Genomic DNA, 7,378 nt, shown 5'->3' with positions numbered 1-7,378 from the left:
AGATAGAAGTCTCGTGCAGTGACGCAATATTATACCGATGCGATAACATAATTTTCCGATTGACAAATCCATTCGCTACGAGACTGCAGAGTTATCTTAGTTTTAAGAAAATAGAACAATTAATTGATAGTCTTAACTTTCTTAGTTTCTTTTTTTTCATAACTCTGTCTTCTGTACTCGGAGATACATGCGTGATTCCTGTTGTTAAGTTCTTTCTTGGTAAAGTTTCAGTAAATTTATTTTTCAAAAGGTAAAGAAAAATGTGAGCTAGGTCAAATAGAAACTACACGAAAGATTTTTTTTTTTGTAAAACGACTCTGAACATTACCTACTTATATAAATATAATGTAAGTAATCACTGACTACCCATTTATCACTAGCAAAAACAACGATTTTTCAATATTATTATATAATAATTTTAATTTTAATATAATAATAATTCGGCAGACTAAGTCCATGAGAAAATGCTGCCTAAGATAAGGTACAAAGATATCACAAAATAAACCTTTTACTAGATTTATTAGTCTTAATTTTATTTCATTTTTTGTATTAATCTTGATTAAATTCCAATCCCCGAAATAAAGTATTTTTATTTTATTTATTTGTAATATTTTATTATTTATTTTATTTAAGTAATATGGTAACTTTTATGTGAAATGAAAAAGTAATATCATGTTTATTCCTCTATTGATATTGCCACACAGACATTATTATGAAAAGGAAATTACATTTGGGGACAATTTTGGGAACATATAAGTACAATTTTACTTTAGGTACATTTATATGAGTTTATTGGAAAATATACGTTACATTTTCATTCAAATGAATTCAGTAAGTTGCAGGTTGGACTCGCGCGCCGAGTGCGACGTACCAGCATTATAATAATCTCCTAAAAATAAACCCACGATAGAGTCTCCACTCCTAATATATCAAATGTTTATTTTCTTTCAAAATCACCAAAAAGAAGAAGAAGAAGATGGCCTACTGCATTCGTCCGATCATGACCTATGCACGGGTAGTTTTCGTGCAGGCGAGTCCCTCTCAAATCCATCCCCTACCATATATCAGCCTATAGGTAATACAAAATACTTTGATGCGGAAAGCCACGGGAGCTCCGTAGTAAAGGTCATCTTACTTTCGGACAATCTGGTGATCAGCCAGTAATGTCCTAACCAAACTAGGGACCACAAAGTAATTTTTGTGATATATCCCCACCGGGAATCGAACCCGGGACCTCCGGATCGTGAGCCCAACGGTCAACCACTGGACCACGAAGTTCGTTCAAATGTAAAAATATAATTAAAAACTCGACCAAGCAAATAACAGACGCAAAACAATGATTTACAAAGACATTTGAAGGAAATTTTAATAACGTAGAGTCGCTCAGATAGATAAATCTAAAGCCACGTAACTGCTGTAAGTATATACCTATAGGTTTCCAAACTTCGCCTTTCTCCTGTGAATACTTTTACAGCAAACGACACTTTATTATATAGGTCGGCAATTCAGTTGCAATTTACTTAAATTTGATGGTAGTCCGTTATATCGTTGCCTTATAGTGAAAATGACGTAGGTGCGCTTCAGACCAGGGGTTAAAATGGCCACATCGAAGCAATTCATCTTCTTCTATCGTGTGGGTTGTGCAGTTGATTACCAAACCTCATCAACCCTAGTGTCACGGTTACTATTGAGCCGCCAAAGGCCCCTGACATGACTCATGTAACGACTACGTACGTTTATGTACTTGTAGGGTTAAAATGGCCACATCGAAGCAATTCATCTAAGACAGCAATATTGCAATTTGACATTTGCGCGTCAAATAGCAATATTGCTTTCTTAAATTAAATCAACCCCTACATTTCTAAAAATATTATTTTTTTATTTCTAAAATTCTTGCCAGTTCTCCTACAAATAGTGCAGGCCTAGTGAGATACGACCCTTAGGTACCTAATGGTCGCTAAACCATCGCGTCGTATAAAAAGGTTTCTCCATTGTTAGGGTGGGTTGAAAGTCCATGGGATAGGTCGGGAGTGGGGCGCGCGCGCGTGCAACTGCAGTCGATGTGAGACAGGTTCGGAAGTCGTCACAAACACGGGGTCGACGACCGACTGGCGCCACAGCGTCCTAACTATTCGATATGCCAAAAATTTCAGTTTACTCCTCAATAATGAATGAGCTCAATGACTTTTTAAATTTCGATTTGCGTACGGCGTGTATAAGAGGTTATTTTTAAATACTAATTGGTTCTTCTTCTATCGTGTGGGTTGTGAGGTGGAGTACCAATCTCATCAACTCTGGTGTCAGTGTTACTATTGATATTGAGCCGCCAAAGGCCCCTGACATGGCTCATGTAACGACTGCTTACTTACATCAGTAAGTAGTAACCGGGACCATACGGCTTAACGTGCCTTCCAAAGCACGGATCATCTTACTTTCGGACAATCTGGTGATCAGCCAGTAATGTCCTGACCAAATTAGGTACCACAAAGTATTTTTTATGATATGTCCCCACCTACAATCGAACCCGAGACCTGCGGATCGTGAGCCCAACGCTCAACCACTGGACCACGGAGGTCGTTATTAATTGATTCTGAGACGATACAATACGGTGATACACAAAAGTGATTACAAATTTATCTCTCTGCTCACCCCGTTAGCGATTACTGGTGTAAATTTATGTAACATAACAACATATCATAGCATCACGCCTGTATTCCCGAAGGGGTAGGTAGACTATAGTACACCCACTCATCATCAGCTAGGCTCAAATTCGGGGAACTCGTGATATCAATTATCTATAATCTAAACATGAATTCAAACTCATAGAGTCGAAGTGAGTTTATCGGTGTTGTAAATATGTGATGAGGTATTTTCTTTTATTATTTTATCCAAATTACACATGAAATCGATTAATATTTTATCTATCACCTTAGGCTAGCCTAAGGTGTCCCACTGCTGGACAAGGGCCTCCCTCTATTTCTTCCAGGACTCTTATCTCTAGTGTTTCCTCCAGTTTTAATTTAATACACGGTATTAGTGACATCGTAACAAAAACTTTGAGGGATGATTCAGGCCATGATTTTTAGTTGATATCAAGTGTACTTTCGATCGCAAAAGTATAAAATTGAAAATAATTTAAAAAAACTTAAAAAAAACATGAACTTAGCGACGGAAAATCTCTTGATATTAACTCGGAATCATGGTCTGAATCATTCCCCTTAGTATTCGTCACGATGTCACTAACACCCGGTATATGCTTATTTTTAAGTAAGTAGGTATATTGGCTGATCCCTTATCACCATAAGGTTCATCATATCCATCTTTGGACTTCGTATCAACAGTGGCTGCAAGTTGTCTTTGATTACTTGTGGCTCTGCCCACCCCATTAGGGATTACGGGCGTGAGTTTATGTATGTATGTAGGTATATTGACAGCTTATCCCAGACTGAAAGCCACATAATCTTGTTCGAACTTTATCATTCCGGATATTACTTAAGGCTCAATAGGAAGTCAGAACATTTTCGTCTGAATCAAAGTTCATTTATTAAAGGAAATTGGCTACTAAACTTCAGAACAGGATATATACTTGTCGTAACAGTGGGTGTCGGTCGTAACATTATCATCAGAATGGAGGGTGGGCGTTAGAAGACAATAATGGCCGTCATCAGTATCACAATCATTTTATTTACTTCCACATAGTTTTTGTATCACGATTAAATAAAGTCACAGCATAAGGTACACACTCACGGCAACGTCACGGTATTCGTAACGGTTACACAGTCTCTCGTTATCTAGCGCGCATAAGGACGTTAGCGCGAAGGGGCTACTCGCCCTCTACTTGCCCTCCACCACCCATGGTTCCTATATTCGGACCGAATCATCGGGACACGTGCTCTTTTCCGATCACACTTTCTTGACGTCCCTACAAGTTATAGGTGAGCGACTATAGCACTCCACGTTCCGATCGTAATTATTCGACACGTCCGTTCACGACGAAGGTTCGCGGTAGACTGCCCGACTAGAACGGCAGTGCACGTCCGCTCGACACGACGACTCTGTGGTGACTCCCTCGACTTCACCCCGCTCTGCTCGTACGCCACCTGACGTCGGAGCGTTGCAACTTCATGATGGAAGTGTTGCAACTTCATTGTATTTTCCGATTTGATCAATTTCTCTTCTTTATTCATAACTAACTCCGACACGGCCATCCTGCGTGACACACGTCCTCGTGTGTTAATCTGAAACAATATACCACAGCACAGTATCCAAGTTCGCTCGGTCATTCCTGACCTAACATGAGACTCTATAAAGGACTCTGTCCGAGCTCTACTTGTGACTCTACACGAGCTCTACTTGTGACTCTACACGAGCTCTACTTGTGACTCTACACGAGCTCTACTTGTGACTCTTACACGAGCTCTACTCGTGTCTCTACATGAGCTCTACTTCTGTCTCTACATGAGCTCTACTTGTGACTCTACATGAGCTCACATTACATCATGATAAATCATCAACTAACAATACACGGACCATTGACCAGTATTCACACACTATAAACAACCAAACTTGAAAATCCAATTACTCTTTACACGTCGGTCGTTACTATCACCTAAACGAGCGATAGTAACTCATGCCACTCTACTGAGCGACGATATCTCAAAACCAGGCGTCACTACCACCTAAATCGAGCGGTAGCAACTCATGCCACTCTACTGAGTGACGATATCTCACAACCAGGCGTCACTACCACCTAAATCGAGCGGTAGCAACTCATGCCACTTACACCAAGTGACGATATCTCACAACCAGGCGTCACTACCACCTAAATCGAGCGGTAGCAACTCATGCCACTTACACCAAGTGACGATATCTCACAACCAGGCGTCACTACCACCTAAATCGAGCGGTAGCAACTCATGCCACTTACACCAAGTGACGATATCTCAACACAGTCGTTGCTGCCACCTAAACCGAGCGACAGCAACTCATGCCACTTACACCAAGTGACGATATCCCAACACAGTCGTTACTGCCACCTAAATCGAGCGACAGCAACTCATGCCACTTACACCAAGTGACGATATCTCAACACAGCTAGCACACAAACTTTACGTACATTTTAGTTGGTAGAATAGTGGTCAATGCGTTACACAATTTCTTTTATATCACTAATTTCTAATTTGTGCAGTTCGACTAATTCTACCGGAGGTCAACTTGACTTAGATTCAGGTACAATGTCATGACCAAATACAAAGTCAACATGACATCCAGGCTTCGACCGCATACCTGTAGTTTCTAAGACGAGCAGCACAAAAGTGGCTGCAGCCCCGAACACTACAAGTGCGCAGCTTCCTATTAGAGTTGCTCCGAAACAGGTCAATCATAGCTTTCATTGCTCAATTAAATCAACCAACATTACACATCTACTGCAAAGCACAACAGGCTGTAATATTCCTCCCCAAACTGCGGTTACGCTACAAAACAGTCATGAGTCACAACATCCCCTCCCGGGATGGCCACCATGGTCCACGACCACAAAACGACAGAGCACCCTGCTCTCACACACACAAGTCATAAAGTCACAATGTAGCGACCAACACCTCGAGGAAATATTACCGCACTTACACAATTACTGATTCGGTATGATCATCATTTAGAATGTTTTGCTCCAATTTTCTCACTAATGATTTACTGTTTCGGGCATTTTCTAAGCCTATTTCATTTAAGTAATCATAATCCAAATCATTTTACTTCAGAATGTTTACTTCAATTCATTACGATTTCTGATTTAACTAAAGTTAACAAAAGATAACTTTTTGCACTATATTCATTTGAATCCTATTAAAACTTCCCATCTTTCAAATCAGGTAAAACAGATACGACTCACCAGGACTTATAAGAATTTCCAATAAAAGATCAACCACTGGTCTTGTGACATGGTTTAGGTCTTCAACAGCATCAGCGCAGCAAGTCCGGCTGGTATACAACGCGCTGCCATGATAACATCACTTTACACGGCTACAGCTCAGCCCGCACCACTTACATCGCCGCTTGCAATCCACCAGTTGCCGTACCACGTGGCAAGTTATGACATGAAACAAAAGAATTCACTGTATTATCGTATTCAAGTGACTTTCTTTCAACCGGTTTAAAAAGATTTCAATAAAGAATGTTGAATTTTGAAACATTTGATGAATGACGGTAGATTACAAAACACGTTATTTATCGAGACTCAATTATCATGTCATGATTAATTTCTTTTCGCATGGATTGAGAAAATACAACTTTAACCACCCAGGTTAAGCGTGTCTACACCAATTCGAAATATTTTTAGACCAAAATACAAAGATTTGACGATGATGAAAACAGATTGGAAAACGCGGTATGATTGACACGGATTGACACAATATGTCTCGTCAATTTTCTTTTTAAACAAAGGGAAATAGTAATTTCCAAGTTAATTTTAAATCAATTTCCTCATTATTAGAAACGAAAATTCACATAGCAATGAAGTAAAAAAACAATAAGGTTCCAGTATGAAAACGACTCACCGTTATAACAGTTTCCAAGTTGAGGTACTATAATTTCCAAACACGACTGCACACATTATGGAAATATTGTGATGTTCACGCCATCATATCTTACGGCATGTAGTGATGCCGATCATTAACAAGGTCCAGGTCACTTCAAAGTCAGGTCCATCTCCAAATTTAGGCATGACACTACATCTTCATCACGTGGTCACACGAATGTGATAATCATCATAATCTTCTTCTGATTGTGATAATCGAAACTTGCATTGTCTTGTTGTGAACGTCGCATCACGTTGTCTTCATCCAAGTCCACTAATCCCGCTTCTGATGTCGTAACAGTGGGTGTCGGTCGTAACATTATCATCAGAATGGAGGGTGGGCGTTAGAAGACAATAATGGCCGTCATCAGTATCACAATCATTTTATTTACTTCCACATAGTTTTTGTATCACGATTAAATAAAGTCACAGCATAAGGTACACACTCACGGCAACGTCACGGTATTCGTAACGGTTACACAGTCTCTCGTTATCTAGCGCGCATAAGGACGTTAGCGCGAAGGGGCTACTCGCCCTCTACTTGCCCTCCACCACCCATGGTTCCTATATTCGGACCGAATCATCGGGACACGTGCTCTTTTCCGATCACACTTTCTTGACGTCCCTACAAGTTATAGGTGAGCGACTATAGCACTCCACGTTCCGATCGTAATTATTCGACACGTCCGTTCACGACGAAGGTTCGCGGTAGACTGCCCGACTAGAACGGCAGTGCACGTCCGCTCGACACGACGACTCTGTGGTGACTCCCTCGACTTCACCCCGCTCTGCTCGTACGCCACCTGA

The sequence above is a fragment of the Pectinophora gossypiella genome, chromosome 7 (assembly GCF_024362695.1).
Source record: "Pectinophora gossypiella chromosome 7, ilPecGoss1.1, whole genome shotgun sequence".
Lineage (NCBI taxonomy): Eukaryota > Metazoa > Arthropoda > Insecta > Lepidoptera > Gelechiidae > Pectinophora > Pectinophora gossypiella.
Note: the sequence above shows the minus strand (reverse complement) of the source record.